At 50.7% G+C, this 23,025-nt stretch overlaps 1 protein-coding gene across 2 annotated transcripts in view; it reads left to right on the forward strand.

The window, feature by feature from the left end:
- LOC119175480 (sulfotransferase 1C2) overlaps window positions 1-23,025 on the forward strand; it is a 104,935-nt gene that overhangs the window by 57,520 nt on the left and 24,390 nt on the right. The gene's annotated exons all lie outside the window — the stretch shown is intronic.

Here is a 23,025-nt window from a genome sequence, read left to right on the forward strand (position 1 = left end):
ATGTTACGTGGCTGTATAGGGGCCTATACTCCGCATCCTAAGGCGCGTAAAACGTATCAGTATTTAAAGTCACGAGGGTGACATGCAATGCTTGTAACACAGATCAATGACAGTGGTCGTTGAACTTATGAGGCATACGGGTCGGGTTGTGGCGTTGTACGTGACGGGATTATGATATCATGCTTGTCATGACCAGTGTTAGGCCTGGGGTCTGACAGCATACCACCTCTGCTACCAGTCATTGCGGCTCGGGTCCGGCGGGTGTCGTCCTATGTAGCTGGCTGCCGCCACCGGATTCGTTTAGCCCATCGTCCAGGCAGGAAGACGCCTTCTTAGGGAGGAATTTGCAGGGGTATATTTACATTATTCACAGGAAAGCGTTTATTGCCACATGACGAACTTCTAGATGAAGATGTCGTCCTACATCGTGACGATCTCATCCAAAGCTCTACATCGAGAAGCAACAACACTCAAAAGCAATGCCTCGAAAAAGCCCTGCAGTGAAAAGACACACGAAGCAGCCCACGAGGGCTGATTTTAAATAGTCCCGTTTCCCCACATCTTTGAAAGAGGGAAAGGGCACCAAATTACACTGTCCAATAACAGATCACACACAACCTGTGAGTGTGACGAGCATGCGCGGCCCACGTGAACGTCCAATATTGAGGTGATGTCACTGCAGTGTCATGTGCCACCAACCTGCCTGTTCCTCGTTGTGTGTTTGCCGCTGTGCGAGGGGTCTCCAGATTACGGCCACATACATCAAAAGGGCTGCTTCGGGCTTGTACGCCGCACTGGCCATTCGTGGCTACCGCCGCTAACCCTTTCAAGGAAGATGTCGCCACTGCGTAAATTCTTGTCGTCCTCTCGCGAAACGGCCTACGCCGTTGTGGCGGCACGACGCCTCGCTTGGACAAAGCAAGGTGGTCTCAATGCCCGGGCTGGAACGGCTTTCCGCAGGCAAGGAGCACCTGAGCGACTCGTTCGCAGTACTCGGAATTTTGCTCCCCTTTTCGGCGCAAGTGCCGTACCTAACACCAGCGAGCCATATTCATCAAACCATTCTACTCTCCCATGCTAATTTTTGTTTACCCCAAGTTAACGGAGGACGGCAGCACCCATAAGTAGGTGGCTAGATAGACAGATAACTAGATATGCAGATAGACATGCTAAAAGTGGCTGCAGTACGCAAAATAACGTAGCATTTAAAAATAGTGGGTCTCCGGCGGCGCTGGGAATGGAACTCGGTGCATCCAGCAATGGAAGCGATGGCTCTAACCACTCGGCTACTATGCGCTGCAGTTTGGGAAGTGGAAGCCGAGGAAACATCCACAGGAAACCTGACAAAGAGGCGGGCGACAGGCAATGAAGGTGAATAGGGGAAGGGGTAGGGCTGACACATAATCTGCCCAGGCTCCCTCCATCTAGATCAACCACTCTTACAGCATATTTCAGACAATAATTGAGCAATACAGGGGCAACGAAAATGAATTTTATTGCACAATATTGCGCCTTGCAGAAGAGCCCCTTAAAACCTCGCCACGTTTTCAGAAAAAAAAGGGAAATGCCAAATAATTATTTCGCCTGGCTTCAGTGTGGCTCTGCAAGCTTGATCAGTCCAAATGGCTTTGCCTAATTTTTCTTCCGATCCTTGGATGTCTTGCCCTTCCTAGTGCGCCTCTCGCGCACAGACGACGACCGGCTGCTCGGGGCCATCCGTGCCTTCCCCTGCCTCGAGGACGAGCGACTACGGGTGTGGCGTCGCTTCTTGCCACGCTTCGAGCGCCGGCTCATGGTCGAAGAAGATGTAATGGACCGGACATGGCGGTGGCTCCTGGTGCGCCTCTTCCGTGATTGGCTTGCTTCCGACGATGCAGAAGAGCTTCTACGGCCTCGAGCTTTACGAGTGGGGCCGACATGGCGACTGTGCGACGAGTGCCTAGACCGACCACGGCTCACCTTCTTGGATGAGCGACGCTTTGGCCCCCCGCTTGCCGTGTCATTTGGGCTTTTCGGGGAGGAGCTTCGAGAGCGCTTCGTACGGCGGATTCTCGGGGCTTTGGCGGCTACTTCCTTGCTGGTAGAAGGGGTTTCTCCCTCGGGCTGCATCACCTCCGTGGCCTTGCGCAACTTCCGAGCCGGCGTTGATGCAATGGGCGTCGGTGCGAGTGGACCCTCCGACGAGGTTTTTGGCGGTCGGCCGCGTGGACGCTTGGTAGCTGCAGCCTCGTTGGAAGAGGCAGCCGCATTCTGATCAGCGGCAGCCTGACGCTTCCCTCGCCCGGCCTTTGGCGGAACGCCGTCAGCCTCCACCGCTTTCTTCACCATGGCGTCGTCGCTCCGGGACCCGTTCTCGCCTCAGTCACCGAACGTGAAGAGCCCGCCGTGCTCCTCAGCTTTGGAGCTCGCCGTCCAGCGGGCGCCAGGAGACGACGGCTTTGGTGGAACAGCGGCGAAAGCGCGAGGCGTGCAGGCAGCTGGTCTGAGCACCTGCCACTGATTGAGGCCCCGTTCGGTTCTCGTGCACCGCGTGCAAGTATTTCAATTTTATTTCTTGATTGTTCCTATATGTCCTAGCTCGCACCCATTGATGGGGATTGGCCATTAAACTGGTGCTGATTTTAATGGGGAAAGCAAAATTTTAAAGTGTGATCAAGAAAAAAATAATATTCTCACGGAAGTCTTTATAGCATGTACGTGCCCTTACTGAAGAGGCACCGGACTCAAGTCCTATTGAATTGACAATAAAATATTGCGTTTTGTTAATCCACAGCGCTGTCGACAATTTGAATAAAAGCATAGACAAGTTTACTTAACAAAATTAGTGTTATATAATTATAAACTGCATTTAGTGCTGTTCGACGGGTTTGACTTGATTATTCCAGGGCATTTGGCAATCCCGGGGCGTAACTATAATGTAATAACATTAAGCGCTCCACCACTACGGTCGACTAGGAAGAAAGGAGAAAGAAAAAAATTGGCCCGTATCTACATGCTACAATGCAAATGTCGTCGAAAGACAATAGTCTTGCGTCTGGAGAGAGTGAACAAAACGTTTATTTGAAGTTCTGCACAAGAAAATTGGTGAATCGTATTCTGGAGACGCTGTGTTAGAGTGCCTCGAGCGTGCAGCGGAGGCGAACGAGCGCATCAAGTCGCGTCAGACGTGAGACATGAGCTCTATCTGGCAGTTATATTAGAAAACAAAGCGCGCGCGCCCTGCGCCCTCGTCTCGGAGTTGATAAGGTGTAGAGCGTGGGGCGACGGTTAGGTGCCACCGCCGTGTCTTTTTATCAAAGCGTTGGAAACACTTGCCTTTTCTTGGAAGCATTGCATGATCAGCGCAGCGTGATAAAGGCTACGGTCCTTATAATCACTTATGTATGCCTTTTCTAGTGAGAGACACGCATACAGAATATTGATGTGTTATTATGGTGCCTGAGATATGCACAATAATTGCTTTTTAATTGACAATCGCACAAGTATGAACACGGAACCTTGAGCTATATTGGTAGGCGCTGTGTATGGGGGCGGCCGTTTGGAGTATCGTTTCGTCACTTAAGTGCCATTTAGGAAACCGTTAAGGTCGGACCAACAGACAAATGTACAGACAGACAGCAGACAGACCAGAATTTTTGCGTCGATTGGTAAAAAGGGAGGAAGAAAAACAAGCACGGGGATAGAGAGAGAGAAATAAACGTTTATTTCGAAACAGTTTTCCGAGCGATAGCCGGTACCACTCTTGGCAGCCCTCTTGGCAGTCGATGATAAAATTCAGATAGCCTGATAGAAAGACGAAGCGATAAATAGAACGAGTAGTACAAAGAAATTAACTAACGTGAAAGAAAGATAGAAAGGGCGAGAAAGAGAGAAAGAAATGAGCAGCATGAGCGTCAGCAGGGGGTTCAAAAGGGACCCAAGTAACATCGCCAGCATATCAACTCTAAATCACTTGAGTCGTACTCGCTCATGCATGGTATACAGGTTTATGTCCCACAAGTGTGTCTGGCGGAAAGGGTTTTGATGACATGTGATTTTTTATTGGCACAAAGCCAATACTTGGCCAAAGAGCGCCAGGAAATATTACATTAAAATGGCAACGATGTGAGGTTTGCGGTGACATGTGGGAGATGCAAACTATGAGGATGTTACGTGGCTGTATAGGGGCCTATACTCCGCATCCTAAGGCGCGTAAAACGTATCAGTATTTAAAGTCACGAGGGTGGCATGCAATGCTCGTAACACAGATCAATGACAGTGGTCGTTGAACTTATGAGGCATACGGGTCGGGTTGTGGTGTTGTACGTGACGGGATTATTATATCATGCTTGTCATGACCAGTGTTAGGCCTGGGGTCTGACAGCATACCACCTCTGCTACCAGTCATTGCGGCTCGGGTCCGGCGGGTGTCGTCCTATGTAGCTAGCTGCCGCCTCCGGATTCGTTTAGGTCATCGTCCAGGCAAGAAGACGCCTTCTTAGGGAGGAATTTGCAGGGGTATATTTACATTATTCACAGAAAAGCGTTTATTGCCACATGACGAACTTCTAGATGAAGATGTCGTCCTACATCGGGACGATCTCATCCAAAGCTCTACATCGAGAAGCAACAACACCCAAAAGCAATGCCTCGAAAAAGCCCTGCAGTGAAAAGACACACGAAGCAGCCCACGAGGGCTGATTTTAAATAGTCCCGTTTCCCCACATCCTTGAAAGAGGGAAAGGGCACCAAATTACACTGTCCAATAACAGATCACACACAACCTGTGAGTGTGACGAGCATGCGCGGCCCACGTGAACGTCCAATATTGAGGTGATGTCACTGCAGTGTCATGTGCCACCAACCTGCCTGTTCCTCGTTGTGTGTTTGCCGCTGTGCGAGGGGTCTCCAGATTACGGCCGCATACATCAAAAGGGCTGCTTCGGGCTTGTACGCCGCACTGGCCATTCGTGGCTACCACCGCTAACCCTTTCAAGGAAGATGTCGCCACTGCGTAAATTCTTGTCGTCCTCTCGCGAAACGGCCTACGCCGTTGTGGCGGCACGACGCCTCGCTTGGACAAAGCAAGGTGGTCTCAATGCCCGGGCTGGAACGGCTTTCCGCAGGCAAGGAGCACCTGAGCGACTCGTTCGCAGTACTCGGAATTTTGCTCCCCTTTTCGGCGCAAGTGCCGTACCTAACACCAGCGAGCCATATTCATCAAACCATTCTACTCTCCCATGCTAATTTTTGTTTACCCCAAGTTAACGGAGGACGGCAGCACCCATAAGTAGGTGGCTAGATAGACAGATAACTAGATATGCAGATAGACATGCTAAAAGTGGCTGCAGTACGCAAAATAACGTAGCATTTAAAAATAGTGGGTCTCCGGCGGCGCTGGGAATGGAACTCGGTGCATCCAGCAATGGAAGCGAAGGCTCTAACCACTCGGCTACTATGCGCTGCAGTTTGGGAAGTGGAAGCCGAGGAAACATCCACAGGAAACCTGACAAAGAGGCGGGCGACAGGCAATGAAGGTGAATAGGGGAAGGGGTAGGGCTGACACATAATCTGCCCAGGCTCCCTCCATCTAGATCAACCACTGTTACAGCATATTTCAGACAATAATTGAGCAATACAGGGGCAACGAAAATGAATTTTATTGCACAATATTGCGCCTTGCAGAAGAGCCCCTTAAAACCTCGCCACGTTTTCAGAAAAAAAAAGGGAAATGCCAAATAATTATTTCGCCTGGCTTCAGTCTGGCTCTGCAAGCTTGATCAGTCCAAATGGCTTTGCCTAATTTTTCTTCCGATCCTTGGATGTCTTGCCCTTCCTAGTGCGCCTCTCGCGCACAGACGACGACCGGCTGCTCGGGGCCATCCGTGCCTTCCCCTGCCTCGAGGACGAGCGACTACGGGTGTGGCGTCGCTTCTTGCCACGCTTCGTGCGCCGGCTCATGGTCGAAGAAGATGTAATGGACCGGACATGGCGGTGGCTCCTGGTGCGCCTCTTCCGTGATTGGCTTGCTTCCGACGATGCAGAAGAGCTTCTACGGCCTCGAGCTTTACGAGTGGGGCCGACATGGCGACTGTGCGACGAGTGCCTAGACCGACCACGGCTCACCTTCTTGGATGAGCGACGCTTTGGCCCCCCGCTTGCCGTGTCATTTGGGCTTTGCGGGGAGGAGCTTCGAGAGCGCTTCGTACGGGGGATTCTCGGGGCTTTGGCGGCTACTTCCTTGCTGGTAGAAGGGTTTTCTCCCTCGGGCTGCATCACCTCCGTGGCCTTGCGCAACTTCCGAGCCGGCGTTGATGCAATGGGCGTCGGTGTGAGTGGACCCTCCGACGAGGTTTTTGGCGGTCGGCCGCGTGGACGCTTGGTAGCTGCAGCCTCGTTGGAAGAGGCAGCCGCATTCTGATCAGCGGCAGCCTGACGCTTCCCTCGCCCGGCCTTTGGCGGAACGCCGTCAGCCTCCACCGCTTTCTTCACCATGGTGTCGTCGCTCCGGGACCCGTTCTCGCCTCAGTCACCGAACGTGAAGAGCCCGCCGTGCTCCTCAGCTTTGGAGCTCGCCGTCCAGCGGGCGCCAGGAGACGACGGCTTTGGTGGAACAGCGGCGAAAGCGCGAGGCGTGCAGGCAGCTGGTCTGAGCACCTGCCACTGATTGAGGCCCCGTTCGGTTCTCGTGCACCGCGTGCAAGTATTTCAATTTTCTTTCTTGATTGTTCCTATATGTCCTAGCTCGTACCCATTGATGGGGATTGGCCATTAAACTGGTGCTGATTTTAATGGGGAAAGCAAAATTTTAAAGTGTGATCAAGAAAAAAATAATATTCTCACGGAAGTCTTTATAGCATGTACGTGCCCTTACTGAAGAGGCACCGGACTCAAGTCCTATTGAATTGACAATAAAATATTGCGTTTTGTTAATCCACAGCGCTGTCGACAATTTGAATAAAAGCATAGACAAGTTTACTTAACAAAATTAGTGTTATATATTTATAAACTGCATTTAGTGCTGTTCGACGAGTTTGACTTGATTATTCCAGGGCATTTGGCAATCCCGGGGCGTAACTATAATGTAATAACATTAAGCGCTCCACCACTACGGTCGACTAGGAAGAAAGGAGAAAGAAAAAAATTGGCCCGTATCTACATGCTACAATGCAAATGTCGTCGAAAGACAATAGTCTTGCGTCTGGAGAGAGTGAACAAAACGTTTATTTGAAGTTCTGCACAAGAAAATTGGTGAATCGTATTCTGGAGACGCTGTGTTAGAGTGCCTCGAGCGTGCAGGGGAGGCGAACGAGCGCATCAAGTCGCGTCAGACGTGAGACATGAGCTCTATCTGGCAGTTATATTAGAAAACAAAGCGCGCGCGCCCTGCGCCCTCGTCTCGGAGTTGATAAGGTGTAGAGCGTGGGGCGACGGTTAGGTGCCACCGCCGTGTCTTTTTATCAAAGCGTTGGAAACACTTGCCTTTTCTTGGAAGCATTGCATGATCAGCGCAGCGTGATAAAGGCTACGGTCCTTATAATCACTTATGTATGCCTTTTCTAGTGAGAGACACGCATACAGAATATTGATGTGTTATTATGGTGCCTGAGATATGCACAATAATTGCTTTTTAATTGACAATCGCACAAGTATGAACACGGAACCTTGAGCAATATTGGTAGGCGCTGTGTATGGGGGCGGCCGTTTGGAGTATCGTTTCGTCACTTAAGTGCCATTTAGGAAACCGTTAAGGTCGGACCAACAGACAAATGTACAGACAGACAGCAGACAGACCAGAATTTTTGCGTCGATTGGTAAAAAGAGAGGAAGAAAAACAAGCACGGGGACAGAGAGAGAGAAATAAACGTTTATTTCGAAACAGTTTTCCGAGCGATAGCCGGTACCACTCTTGGCAGCCCTCTTGGCAGTCGATGATAAAATTCAGATAGCCTGATAGAAAGACGAAGCGATAAATAGAACGAGTAGTACAAAAAATTAACTAACGTGAAAAGAAAGATAGAAAGGGCGAGAAAGAGAGAAAGAAATGAGCAGCATGAGCGTCAGCAGGGGGTTCAAAAGGGACCCAAGTAACATCGCCAGCATATCAACTCTAAATCACTTGAGTCGTACTCGCTCATGCATGGTATACCGGTTTATGTGCCACAAGTGTGTCTGGCGGAAAGGGTTTTGATGACATGTGATTTTTTATTGGCACAAAGCCAATACTTGGCCAAAGAGCGCCAGGAAATATTACATTAAAATGGCAACGATGTGAGGTTTGCGGTGACATGTGGGAGATGCAAACTATGAGGATGTTACGTGGCTGTATAGGGGCCTATACTCCGCATCCTAAGGCGCGTAAAACGTATCAGTATTTAAAGTCACGAGGGTGGCATGCAATGCTCGTAACACAGATCAATGACAGTGGTCGTTGAACTTATGAGGCATACGGGTCGGGTTGTGGTGTTGTACGTGACGGGATTATTATATCATGCTTGTCATGACCAGTGTTAGGCCTGGGGTCTGACAGCATACCACCTCTGCTACCAGTCATTGCGGCTCGGGTCCGGCGGGTGTCGTCCTATGTAGCTAGCTGCCGCCACCGGATTCGTTTAGGTCATCGTCCAGGCAAGAAGACGCCTTCTTAGGGAGGAATTTGCAGGGGTATATTTACATTATTCACAGGGAAGCGTTTATTGCCACATGACGAACTTCTAGATGAAGATGTCGTCCTACATCGTGACGATCTCATCCAAAGCTCTACATCGAGAAGCAACAACACTCAAAAGCAATGCCTCGAAAAAGCCCTGCAGTGAAAAGACACACGAAGCAGCCCACGAGGGCTGATTTTGAATAGTCCCGTTTCCCCACATCCTTGAAAGAGGGAAAGGGCACCAAATTACACTGTCCAATAACAGATCACACACAACCTGTGAGTGTGACGAGCATGCGCGGCCCACGTGAACGTCCAATATTGAGGTGATGTCACTGCAGTGCCATGTGCCACCAACCTGCCTGTTCCTCGTTGTGTGTTTGCCGCTGTGCGAGGGGTCTCCAGATTACGGCCGCATACATCAAAAGGGCTGCTTCGAGCTTGTACGCCGCACTGGCCATTCGTGGCTACCGCCGCTAACCCTTTCAAGGAAGATGTCGCCACTGCGTAAACTCTTGTCGTCCTCTCGCGAAACGGCCTACGCCGTTGTGGCGGCACGACGCCTCGCTTGGACAAAGCAAGGTGGTCTCAATGCCCGGGCTGGAACGGCTTTCCGCAGGCAAGGAGCACCTGAGCGACTCGTTCGCAGTACTCGGAATTTTGCTCCCCTTTTCGGCGCAAGTGCCGTACCTAACACCAGCGAGCCATATTCATCAAACCATTCTACTCTCCCATGCTAATTTTTGTTTACCCCAAGTTAACGGAGGACGGCAGCACCCATAAGTAGGTGGCTAGATAGACAGATAACTAGATATGCAGATAGACATGCTAAAAGTGGCTGCAGTACGCAAAATAACGTAGCATTTAAAAATAGTGGGTCTCCGGCGGCGCTGGGAATGGAACTCGGTGCATCCAGCAATGGAAGCGAAGGCTCTAACCACTCGGCTACTATGCGCTGCAGTTTGGGAAGTGGAAGCCGAGAAAACATCCACAGGAAACCTGACAAAGAGGCGGACGACAGGCAATGAAGGTGAATAGGGTAAGGGGTAGGGCTGACACATAATCTGCCCAGGCTCCCTTCATCTAGATCAACCACTCTTACAGCATATTTCAGACAATAATTGAGCAATACAGGGGCAACGAAAATGAATTTTATTGCACAATATTGCGCCTTGCAGAAGAGCCCCTTAAAACCTCGCCACGTTTTCAGAAAAAAAAAGGGAAATGCCAAATAATTATTTCGCCTGGCTTCAGTGTGGCTCTGCAAGCTTGATCAGTCCAAATGGCTTTGCCTAATTTTTCTTCCGATTCTTGGATGTCTTGCCCTTCCTAGTGCGCCTCTCGCGCACAGACGACGACCGGCTGCTCGGGGCCATCCGTGCCTTCCCCTGCCTCGAGGACGAGCGACTACGGGTGTGGCGTCGCTTCTTGCCACGCTTCGAGCGCCGGCTCATGGTCGAAGAAGATGTAATGGACCGGACATGGCGGTGGCTCCTGGTGCGCCTCTTCCGTGATTGGCTTGCTTCCGACGATGCAGAAGAGCTTCTACGGCCTCGAGCTTTACGAGTGGGGCCGACATGGCGACTGTGCGACGAGTGCCTAGACCGACCACGGCTCACCTTCTTGGATGAGCGACGCTTTGGCCCCCCGCTTGCCGTGTCATTTGGGCTTTTCGGGGAGGAGCTTCGAGAGCGCTTCGTACGGCGGATTCTCGGGGCTTTGGCGGCTACTTCCTTGCTGGTAGAAGGGTTTTCTCTCTCGGGCTGCATCACCTCCGTGGCCTTGCGCAACTTCCGAGCCGGCGTTGATGCAATGGGCGTCGGTGCGAGTGGACCCTCCGACGAGGTTTTTGGCGGTCGGCCGCGTGGACGCTTGGTAGCTGCAGCCTCGTTGGAAGAGGCAGCCGCATTCTGATCAGCGGCAGCCTGACGCTTCCCTCGCCCGGCCTTTGGCGGAACGCCGTCAGCCTCCACCGCTTTCTTCACCATGGCGTCGTCGCTCCGGGACCCGTTCTCGCCTCAGTCACCGAACGTGAAGAGCCCGCCGTGCTCCTCAGCTTTGGAGCTCGCCGTCCAGCGGGCGCCAGGAGACGACGGCTTTGGTGGAACAGCGGCGAAAGCGCGAGGCGTGCAGGCAGCTGGTCTGAGCACCTGCCACTGATTGAGGCCCTGTTCGGTTCTCGTGCGCCGCGTGCAAGTATTTCAATCTTCTTTTTTGATTGTTCCTATATGTCCTAGCTCGTACCCATTGATGGGGATTGGCCATTAAACTGGTGCTGATTTTAATGGGGAAAGCAAAATTTTAAAGTGTGATCAAGAAAAAAATAATATTCTTACGGAAGTCTTTATAGCATGTACGTGCCCTTACTGAAGAGGCACCGGACTCAAGTCCTATTGAATTGACAATAAAATATTGCGTTTTGTTAATCCACAGCGCTGTCGACAATTTGAATAAAAGCATAGACAAGTTTACTTAACAAAATTAGTGTTATATATTTATAAACTGCATTTAGTGCTGTTCGACGAGTTTGACTTGATTATTCCAGGGCATTTGGCAATCCCGGGGCGTAACTATAATGTAATAACATTAAGCGCTCCACCACTACGGTCGACTAGGAAGAAAGGAGAAAGAAAAAAGTTGGCCCGTATCTACATGCTACAATGCAAATGTCGTCGAAAGACAATAGTCTTGCGTCTGGAGAGAGTGAACAAAACGTTTATTTGAAGTTCTGCACAAGAAAATTGGTGAATCGTATTCTGGAGACGCTGTGTTGGAGTGCCTCGAGCGTGCAGCGGAGGCGAACGAGCGCATCAAGTCGCGTCAGACGTGAGACATGAGCTCTATCTGGCAGTTATATTAGAAAACAAAGCGCGCGCGCCCTGCGCCCTCGTCTCGGAGTTGATAAAGTGTAGAGCGTGGGGCGACGGTTAGGTGCCACCGCCGTGTCTTTTTATCAAAGAGTTGGAAACACTTGCCTTTTCTTGGAAGCATTGCATGATCAGCGCAGCGTGATAAAGGCTACGGTCCTTATAATCACTTATGTATGCCTTTTCTAGTGAGAGACACTCATACAGAATATTGATGAGTTATTATGGTGCCTGAGATATGCACAATAATTGCTTTTTAATTGACAATTGCACAAGTATGAACACGGAACCTTGAGCAATATTGGTAGGCGCTGTGTATGGGGGCGGCCGTTTGGAGTATCGTTTCGTCACTTAAGTGCCATTTAGGGTACCGTTAAAGTCGGACCAACAGACAAATGTACAGACAGACAGCAGACAGACCAGAATTTTCGCTTCGATCGGTAAAAAGAGAGGAAGAAAAACAAGCACGGGGACAGAGAGAGAGAAATAAACGTTTATTTCGAAACAGTTTTCCGAGCGATAGCCGGTACTACTCTTGGCAGCCCTCTTGGCAGTCGATGATAAAAATCAGATAGCCTGATAGAAAGACGAAGCGATAAATAGAAAGAGTAGTACAAAGAAATTAACTAACGTGAAAAGAAAGATAGAAAGGGCGAGAAAGAGAGAAAGAAATGAGCAGCATGAGCGTCAGGAGGGGGTTCAAAAGGGACCCAAGTAACATCGCCAGCATATCAACTCTAAATCACTTGGGTCGTACTCGCTCATGCATGGTATTCAGGTTTATGTGCCACAAGTGTGTCTGGCGGAAAGGGTTTTGATGACATGTGGTTTTTTATTGGCGCAAAGCCAATACTTGGCCAAAGAGCGCCAGCAAATATTACATTAAAATGGCAACGATGTGAGGTTTGTGGTGACATGTGGGAGATGCAAACTATGAGGATGTTACGTGGCTGTATAGGGGCCTATACTCCGCATCCTAAGGCGCGTAAAACGTATCAGTATTTAAAGTCACGAGGGTGACATGCAATGCTTGTAACACAGATCAATGACAGTGGTCGTTGAACTTATGAGGCATACGGGTCGGGTTGTGGCGTTGTACGTGACGGGATTATGATATCATGCTTGTCATGACCAGTGTTAGGCCTGGGGTCTGACAGCATACCACCTCTGCTACCAGTCATTGCGGCTCGGGTCTGGCGGGTGTCGTCCTATGTAGCTGGCTGCCGCCACCGGATTCGTTTAGCCCATCGTCCAGGCAGGAAGACGCCTTCTTAGGGAGGAATTTGCAGGGGTATATTTACATTATTCACAGGAAAGCGTTTATTGCCACATGACGAACTTCTAGATGAAGATGTCGTCCTACATCGTGACGATCTCATCCAAAGCTCTACATCGAGAAGCAACAACACTCAAAAGCAATGCCTCGAAAAAGCCCTGCAGTGAAAAGACACACGAAGCAGCCCACGAGGGCTGATTTTAAATAGTCCCGTTTCCCCACATCCTTGAAAGAGGGAAATGGCACCAAATTACACTGTCCAATAACAGATCACACACAACCTGTGAGTGTGACGAGCATGCGCGGCCCACGTGAACGTCCAATATCGAGGTGATGTCACTGCAGTGTCATGTGCCACCAACCTGCCTGTTCCTCGTTGTGTGTTTGCCGCTGTGCGAGGGGTCTCCAGCTTACGGCCGCATACATAAAAAGGGCCGCTTCGAGCTTGTACGCCGCACTGGCCATTCGTGGCTACCGCCGCTAACCCTTTCAAGGAAGATGTCGCCACTGTGTAAACTCTTGTCGTCCTCTCGCGAAACGGCCTACGCCGTTGTGGCGGCACGACGCCTCGCTTGGACAAAGCAAGGTGGTCTCAATGCCCGGGCTGGAACGGCTTTCCGCAGGCAAGGAGCACCTGAGCGACTCGTTCGCAGTACTCGGAATTTTGCTCCCCTTTTCGGCGCAAGTGCCGTACCTAACACCAGCGAGCCATATTCATCAAACCATTCTACTCTCCCATGCTAATTTTTGTTTACCCCAAGTTAACGGAGGACGGCAACACCCATAAGTAGGTGGCTAGATAGACAGATAACTAGATATGCAGATAGACATGCTAAAAGTGGCTGCAGTACGCAAAATAACGTAGCATTTAAAAATAGTGGGTCTCCGGCGGCGCTGGGAATGGAACTCGGTGCATCCAGCAATGGAAGCGAAGGCTCTAACCACTCGGCTACTATGCGCTGCAGTTTGGGAAGTGGAAGCCGAGGAAACATCCACAGGAAACCTGACAAAGAGGCGGGCGACAGGCAATGAAGGTGAATAGGGGAAGGGGTAGGGCTGACACATAATCTGCCCAGGCTCCCTCCATCTAGATCAACCACTCTTACAGCATATTTCAGACAATAATTGAGCAATACAGGGGCAACGAAAATGAATTTTATTGCACAATATTGCGCCTTGCAGAAGAGCCCCTTAAAACCTCGCCACGTTTTCAGAAAAAAAAAGGGAAATGCCAAATAATTATTTCGCCTGGCTTCAGTGTGGCTCTGCAAGCTTGATCAGTCCAAATGGCTTTGCCTAATTTTTCTTCCGATCCTTGGATGTCTTGCCCTTCCTAGTGCGCCTCTCGCGCACAGACGACGACCGGCTGCTCGGGGCCATCCGTGCCTTCCCCTGCCTCGAGGACGAGCGACTACGGGTGTGGCGTCGCTTCTTGCCACGCTTCGAGCGCCGGCTCATGGTCGAAGAAGATGTAATGGACCGGACATGGCGGTGGCTCCTGGTGCGCCTCTTCCGTGATTGGCTTGCTTCCGACGATGCAGAAGAGCTTCTACGGCCTCGAGCTTTACGAGTGGGGCCGACATGGTGACTGTGCGACGAGTGCCTAGACCGACCACGGCTCACCTTCTTGGATGAGCGACGCTTTGGCCCCCCGCTTGCCGTGTCATTTGGGCTTTTCGGGGAGGAGCTTCGAGAGCGCTTCGTACGGCGGATTCTCGGGGCTTTGGCGGCTACTTCCTTGCTGGTAGAAGGGTTTTCTCCCTCGGGCTGCATCACCTCCGTGGCCTTGCGCAACTTCCGAGCCGGCGTTGATGCAATGGGCGTCGGTGCGAGTGGACCCTCCGACGAGGTTTTTGGCGGTCGGCCGCGTGGACGCTTGGTAGCTGCAGCCTCGTTGGAAGAGGCAGCCGCATTCTGATCAGCGGCAGCCTGACGCTTCCCTCGCCCGGCCTTTGGCGGAACGCCGTCAGCCTCCACCGCTTTCTTCACCATGGCGTCGTCGCTCCGGGACCCGTTCTCGCCTCAGTCACCGAACGTGAAGAGCCCGCCGTGCTCCTCAGCTTTGGAGCTCGCCGTCCAGCGGGCGCCAGGAGACGACGGCTTTGGTGGAACAGCGGCGAAAGCGCGAGGCGTGCAGGCAGCTGGTCTGAGCACCTGCCACTGATTGAGGCCCCGTTCGGTTCTCGTGCACCGCGTGCAAGTATTTCAATTTTCTTTCTTGATTGTTCCTATATGTCCTAGCTCGTACCCATTGATGGGGATTGGCCATTAAACTGGTGCTGATTTTAATGGGGAAAGCAAAATTTTAAAGTGTGATCAAGAAAAAAATAATATTCTCACGGAAGTCTTTATAGCATGTACGTGCCCTTACTGAAGAGGCACCGGACTCAAGTCCTATTGAATTGACAATAAAATATTGCGTTTTGTTAATCCACAGCGCTGTTGACAATTTGAATAAAAGCATAGACAAGTTTACTTAACAAAATTAGTGTTATATATTTATAAACTGCATTTAGTGCTGTTCGACGAGTTTGACTTGATTATTCCAGGGCATTTGGCAATCCCGGGGCGTAACTATAATGTAATAACATTAAGCGCTCCACCACTACGGTCGACTAGGAAGAAAGGAGAAAGAAAAAAATTGGCCCGTATCTACATGCTACAATGCAAATGTCGTCGAAAGACAATAGTCTTGCGTCTGGAGAGAGTGAACAAAACGTTTATTTGAAGTTCTGCACAAGAAAATTGGTGAATCGTATTCTGGAGACGCTGTGTTAGAGTGCCTCGAGCGTGCAGCGGAGGCGAACGAGCGCATCAAGTCGCGTCAGACGTGAGACATGAGCTCTATCTGGCAGTTATTTTAGAAAACAAAGCGCGCGCGCCCTGCGCCCTCGTCTCGGAGTTGATAAGGTGTAGAGCGTCGGGCGACGGTTAGGTGCCACCGCCGTGTCTTTTTATCAAAGCGTTGGAAACACTTGCCTTTTCTTGGAAGCATTGCATGATCAGCGCAGCGTGATAAAGGCTACGGTCCTTATAATCACTTATGTATGTCTTTTCTAGTGAGAAACACGCATAGAGAATATTGAAGTGTTATTATGGTGCCTGAGATATGCACAATAATTGCTTTTTAATTGACAATCGCACAAGTATGAACACGGAACCTTGAGCAATATTGGTAGGCGCTGTGTATGGGGGCGGCCGTTTGGAGTATCGTTTCGTCACTTAAGTGCCATTTAGGAAACCATTAAGGTCGGACCAACAGACAAATGTACAGACAGACAGCAGACAGACCAGAATTTTTGCGTCGATTGGTAAAAAGGGAGGAAGAAAAACAAGCACGGGGACAGAGAGAGAGAAATAAACGTTTATTTCGAAACAGTTTTCCGAGCGATAGCCGGTACCACTCTTGGCAGCCCTCTTGGCAGTCGATGATAAAATTCAGATAGCCTGATAGAAAGACGAAGCGATAAATAGAACGAGTAGTACAAAGAAATTAACTAACGTGAAAAGAAAGATAGAAAGGGCGAGAAAGAGAGAAAGAAATGAGCAGCATGAGCGTCAGCAGGGGGTTCAAAAGGGACCCAAGTAACATCGCCAACATATCAACTCTAAATCACTTGAGTCGTACTCGCTCATGCATGGTATACAGGTTTATGTGCCACAAGTGTGTCTGGCGGAAAGGGTTTTGATGACATGTGATTTTTTATTGGCACAAAGCCAATACTTGGCCAAAGAGCGCCAGTAAATATTACATTAAAATGGCAACGATGTGAGGTTTGCGGTGACATGTGGGAGATGCAAACTATGAGGATGTTACGTGGCAGTATAGGGGCCTATACTCCGCATCCTAAGGCGCGTAAAACGTATCAGTATTTAAAGTCACGAGGGTGACATGCAATGCTTGTAACACAGATCAATGACAGTGGTCGTTGAACTTATGAGGCATACGGGTCGGGTTGTGGTGTTGTACGTGACGGGATTATTATATCATGCTTGTCATGACCAGTGTTAGGCCTGGGGTCTGACAGCATACCACCTCTGCTACCAGTCATTGCGGCTCGGGTCCGGCGGGTGTCGTCCTATGTAGCTAGCTGCCGCCACCGGATTCGTTTAGGTCATCGTCCAGGCAAGAAGACGCCTTCTTAGGGAGGAATTTGCAGGGGTATATTTACATTATTCACAGGAAAGCGTTTATTGCCACATGACGAACTTCTAGATGAAGATGTCGTCCTACATCGTGACGATCTCATCCAAAGCTCTACATCGAGAAGCAACAACACCCAAAAGCAATGCCTCGAAAAAGCCCTGCAGTGAAAAGACACACGAAGCAGCCCACGAGGGCTGATTTTAAATAGTCCCGTTTCCCCACATCCTTGAAAGAGGGAAAGGGCACCAAATTACACTGTCCAATAACAGATCACACACAACCTGTGAGTGTGACGAGCATGCGCGGCCCACCTGAACGTCCAATATCGAGGTGATGTCACTGCAGTGTCATGTGCCACCAACCTGCCTGTTCCTCGTTGTGTGTTTGCCGCTGTGCGAGGGGTCTCCAGCTTACGGCCGCATACATCAAAAGGGCCGCTTCGAGCTTGTACGCCGCACTGGCCATTCGTGGCTACCGCCGCTAACCCTTTCAAGGAAGATGTCGCCACTGCGTAAACTCTTGTCGTCCTCTCGCGAAACGGCCTACGCCGTTGTGGCGGCACGACGCCTCGCTTGGACAAAGCAAGGTGGTCTCAATGCCCGGGCTGGAACGGCTTTCCGCAGGCAAGGAGCACCTGAGCGACTCGTTCGCAGTACTCGGAATTTTGCTCCCCTTTTCGGCGCAAGTGCCGTACCTAGCACCAGCGAGCCATATTCATCAAACCATTCTACTCTCCCATGCTAATTTTTGTTTACCGTACCCCAAGTTAACGGAGGACGGCAGCACCCATAAGTAGGTGGCTAGATAGACAGATAACTAGATATGCAGATAGACATGCTAAAAGTGGCTGCAGTACGCAAAATAACGTAGCATTTAAAAATAGTGGGTCTCCGGCGGCGCTGGGAATGGAACTTGGTGCATCCAGCAATGGAAGCGAAGGCTCTAACCACTCGGCTACTATGCGCTGCAGTTTGGGAAGTGGAAGCCGAGGAAACATCCACAGGAAACCTGACAAAGAGGCGGGCGACAGGCAATGAAGGTGAATAGGGGAAGGGGTAGGGCTGACACATAATCTGCCCAGGCTCCCTCCATCTAGATCAACCACTCTTACAGCATATTTCAGACAATAATTAGCAATACAGGGGCAACGAAAATGAATTTTATTGCACAATATTGCGCCTTGCAGAAGAGCCCCTTAAAACCTCGCCACGTTTTCAGAAAAAAAAGGGAAACGCCAAATAATTATTTCGCCTGGCTTCAGTGTGGCTCTGCAAGCTTGATCAGTCCAAATGGCTTTGCCTAATTTTTCTTCCGATCCTTGGATGTCTTGCCCTTCCTAGTGCGCCTCTCGCGCACAGACGACGACCGGCTGCTCGGGGCCATCCGTGCCTTCCCCTGCCTCGAGGACGAGCGACTACGGGTGTGGCGTCGCTTCTTGCCACGCTTCGAGCGCCGGCTCATGGTCGAGGAAGATGTAATGGACCGGACATGGCGGTGGCTCCTGGTGCGCCTCTTCCGTGATTGGCTTGCTTCCGACGATGCAGAAGAGCTTCTACGGCCTCGAGCTTTACGAGTGGGGCCGACATGGCGACTGTGCGACAAGTGCCTAGACCGACCACGGCTCACCTTCTTGGATGAGCGACGCTTTGGCCCCCCGCTTGCCGTGTCATTTGGGCTTTTCGGGGAGGAGCTTCGAGAGCGCTTCGTACGGCGGATTCTCGGGGCTTTGGCGGCTACTTCCTTGCTGGTAGAAGGGTTTTCTCCCTCGGGCTGCATCACCTCCGTGGCCTTGCGCAACTTCCGAGCCGGCGTTGATGCAATGGGCGTCGGTGCGAGTGGACCCTCCGACGAGGTTTTTGGCGGTCGGCCGCGTGGACGCTTGGTAGCTGCAGCCTCGTTGGAAGAGGCAGCCGCATTCTGATCAGCGGCAGCCTGACGCTTCCCTCGCCCGGCCTTTGGCGGAACGCCGTCAGCCTCCACCGCTTTCTTCACCATGGCGTCGTCGCTCCGGGACCCGTTCTCGCCTCAGTCACCGAACGTGAAGAGCCCGCCGTGCTCCTCAGCTTTGGAGCTCGCCGTCCAGCGGGCGCCAGGAGACGACGGCTTTGCTGGAACAGCGGCGAAAGCGCGAGGCGTGCAGGCAGCTGGTCTGAGCACCTGCCACTGATTGAGGCCCCGTTCGGTTCTCGTGCACCGCGTGCAAGTATTTCAATTTTCTTTCTTGATTGTTCCTATATGTCCTAGCTCGTACCCATTGATGGGGATTGGCCATTAAACTGGTGCTGATTTTAATGGGGAAAGCAAAATTTTAAAGTGTGATCAAGAAAAAATTAATATTCTCACGGAAGTCTTTATAGCATGTACGTGCGCTTACTGAAGAGGCACCGGACTCAAGTCCTATTGAATTGACAATAAAATATTGCGTTTTGTTAATCCACAGCGCTGTCGACAATTTGAATAAAAGCATAGACAAGTTTACTTAACAAAATTAGTGTTATATATTTATAAACTGCATTTAGTGCTGTTCGACGAGTTTGACTTGATTATTCCAGGGCATTTGGCAATCCCGGGGCGTAACTATAATGTAATAACATTAAGCGCTCCACCACTACGGTCGACTAGGAAGAAAGGAGAAAGAAAAAAATTGGCCCGTATCTACATGCTACAATGCAAATGTCGTCGAAAGACAATAGTCTTGCGTCTGGAGAGAGTGAACAAAACGTTTATTTGAAGTTCTGCACAAGAAAATTGGTGAATCGTATTCTGGAGACGCTGTGTTAGAGTGCCTCGAGCGTGCAGCGGAGGCGAACGAGCGCATCAAGTCGCGTGAGACGTGAGACATGAGCTCTATCTGGCAGTTATATTAGAAAACAAAGCGCGCGCGCCCTGCGCCCTCGTCTCGGAGTTGATAAGGTGTAGAGCGTGGGGCGACGGTTAGGTGCCACCGCCGTGTCTTTTTATCAAAGCGTTGGAAACACTTGCCTTTTCTTGGAAGCATTGCATGATCAGCGCAGCGTGATAAAGGCTACGGTCCTTATAATCACTTATGTATGCCTTTTCTAATGAGAGACACGCATAGATAATATTGATGTGTTATTATGGTGCCTGAGATATGCACAATAATTGCTTTTTAATTGACAATCGCACAAGTATGAACACGGAACCTTGAGCAATATTGGTAGGCGCTTTGTATGGGGGCGGCCGTTTGGAGTATCGTTTCGTCACTTAAGTGCCATTTAGGAAACCACTAAGGTCGGACCAACAGACAAATGTACAGACAGACAGCAGACAGACCAGAATTTTTGTGTCGATTGGTAAAAAGGGAGGAAGAAAAACAAGCACGGGGATAGAGAGAGAGAAATAAACGTTTATTTCGAAACAGTTTTCCGAGCGATAGCCGGTACCACTCTTGGCAGCCCTCTTGGCAGTCGATGATAAAATTCAGATAGCCTGATAGAAAGACGAAGCGATAAATAGAACGAGTAGTACAAAGAAATTAACTAACGTGAAAAGAAAGATAGAAAGGCGAGAAATAGAGAAAGAAATGAGCAGCATGAGCGTCAGCAGGGGGTTCAAAAGGGACCCAAGTAACATCGCCAGCATATCAACTCTAAATCACTTGGGTCGTACTCGCTCATGCATGGTATACAGGTTTATGTGCCACAAGTGTGTCTGGCGGAAAGGGTTTTGATGACATGTGATTTCTTATTGGCACAAAGCCAATACTTGGCCAAAGAGCGCCAGGAATTATTACATTAAAATGGCAACGATGTGAGGTTTGCGGTGACATGTGGGAGATGCAAACTATGAGGATGTTACGTGGCTGTATAGGGGCCTATACTCCGCATCCTAAGGCGCGTAAAACGTATCAGTATTTAAAGTCACGAGGGTGACATGCAATGCTTGTAACACAGATCAATGACAGTGGTCGTTGAACTTATGAGGCATACGGGTCGGGTTGTGGTGTTGTACGTGACGGGATTATTATATTATGCTTGTCATGACCAGTGTTAGGCCTGGGGTCTGACAGCATACCACCTCTGCTACCAGTCATTGCGGCTCGGGTCCGGCGGGTGTCGTCCTATGTAGCTAGCTGCCGCCACCGGATTCGTTTAGGTCATCGTCCAGGCAAGAAGACGCCTTCTTAGGGAGGAATTTGCAGGGGTATATTTACATTATTCACAGGAAAGCGTTTATTGCCACATGACGAACTTCTAGATGAAGATGTCGTCCTACATCGTGACGATCTCATCCAAAGCTCTACATCGAGAAGCAACAACACTCAAAAGCAATGCCTCGAAAAAGCCCTGCAGTGAAAAGACACACGAAGCAGCCCACGAGGGCTGATTTTAAATAGTCCCGTTTCCCCACATCCTTGAAAGAGGGAAAGGGCACCAAATTACACTGTCGAATAACAGATCACACACAACCTGTGAGTGTGACGAGCATGCGCGGCCCACGTGAACGTCCAATATTGAGGTGATGTCACTGCAGTGTCATGTGCCACCAACCTGCCTGTTCCTCGTTGTGTGTTTGCCGCTGTGCGAGGGGTCTCCAGATTACGGCCGCATACATCAAAAGGGCTGCTTCGAGCTTGTACGCCGCACTGGCCATTCGTGGCTACCGCCGCTAACCCTTTCAAGGAAGATGTCGCCACTGCGTAAACTCTTGTCGTCCTCTCGCGAAACGGCCTACGCCGTTGTGGCGGCACGACGCCTCGCTTGGACAAAGCAAGGTGGTCTCAATGCCCGGGCTGGAACGGCTTTCCGCAGGCAAGGAGCACCTGAGCGACTCGTTCGCAGTACTCGGAATTTTGCTCCCCTTTTCGGCCCAAGTGCCGTACCTAACACCAGCGAGCCATATTCATCAAACCATTCAACTCTCCCATGCTAATTTTTGTTTCCCCCAAGTTAACGGAGGACGGCAGCACCCATAAGTAGGTGGCTAGATAGACAGATAACTAGATATGCAGATAGACATGCTAAAAGTGGCTGCAGTACGCAAAATAACGTAGCATTTAAAAATAGTGGGTCTCCGGCGGCGCTGGGAATGGAACTCGGTGCATCCAGCAATGGAAGCGAAGGCTCTAACCACTCGGCTACTATGCGCTGCAGTTTGGGAAGTGGAAGCCGAGGAAACATCCACAGGAAACCTGACAAAGAGGCGGGCGACAGGCAATAAAGATGAATAGGGGAAGGGGTAGGGCTGACACATAATCTGCCCAGGCTCCCTCCATCTAGATCAACCACTCTTACAGCATATTTCAGACAATAATTAAGCAATACAGGGGCAACGAAAATGAATTTTTTTGCACAGTATTGCACCTTGCAGAAGAGCCCCTTAAAACCACGCCACGTTTTCAGAGAAAAAAGGGAAATGCCAAATAATTATTTCGCCTGGCTTCAGTGTGGCTCTGCAAGCTTGATCAGTCCTAATGGCTTTGCCTATTTTTCTTCCGATCCTTGGATGTCTTGCCCTTCCTAGTGCGCCTCTCGCGCACAGACGACGACCGGCTGCTCGGGGCCATCCGTGCCTTCCCCTGCCTCGAGGACGAGCGACTACGGGTGTGGCGTCGCTTCTTGCCACGCTTCGAGCGCCGGCTCATGGTCGAAGAAAATGTAATGGACCGGACATGGCCGTGGCTCCTGGTGCGCCTCTTCCGTGATTGGCTTGCTTCCGACGATGCAGAAGAGCTTCTACGGCCTCGAGCTTTACGAGTGGGGCCGACATGGCTTCTGTGCGACGAGGGCCTAGACCGACCACGGCTCACCTTCTTGGATGAGCGACGCTTTGGCCCCCCGCTTGCCGTGTCATTTGGGCTTTTCGGGGAGGAGCTTCGAGAGCGCTTCGTACGGCGGATTATCGGGGCTTTGGCGGCTACTTCCTTGCTGGTAGAAGGGTTTTCTCCCTCGGGCTTCATCACCTCCGTGGCCTTGCGCAACTTCCGAGCCGGCGTTGATGCAATGGGCGTCGGTGCGAGTGGAACCTCCGACGAGGTTTTTGGCGGTCGGCCGCGTGGACGCTTGGTAGCTGCAGCCTCGTTGGAAGAAGCAGCCGCATTCTGATCAGCGGCAGCCTGACGCTTTCCTCGCCCGGCCTTTGG

Source organism: Rhipicephalus microplus, chromosome X, assembly GCF_043290135.1.
Source record: "Rhipicephalus microplus isolate Deutch F79 chromosome X, USDA_Rmic, whole genome shotgun sequence".
In the NCBI taxonomy this organism is placed as follows: Eukaryota; Metazoa; Arthropoda; class Arachnida; order Ixodida; family Ixodidae; genus Rhipicephalus; species Rhipicephalus microplus.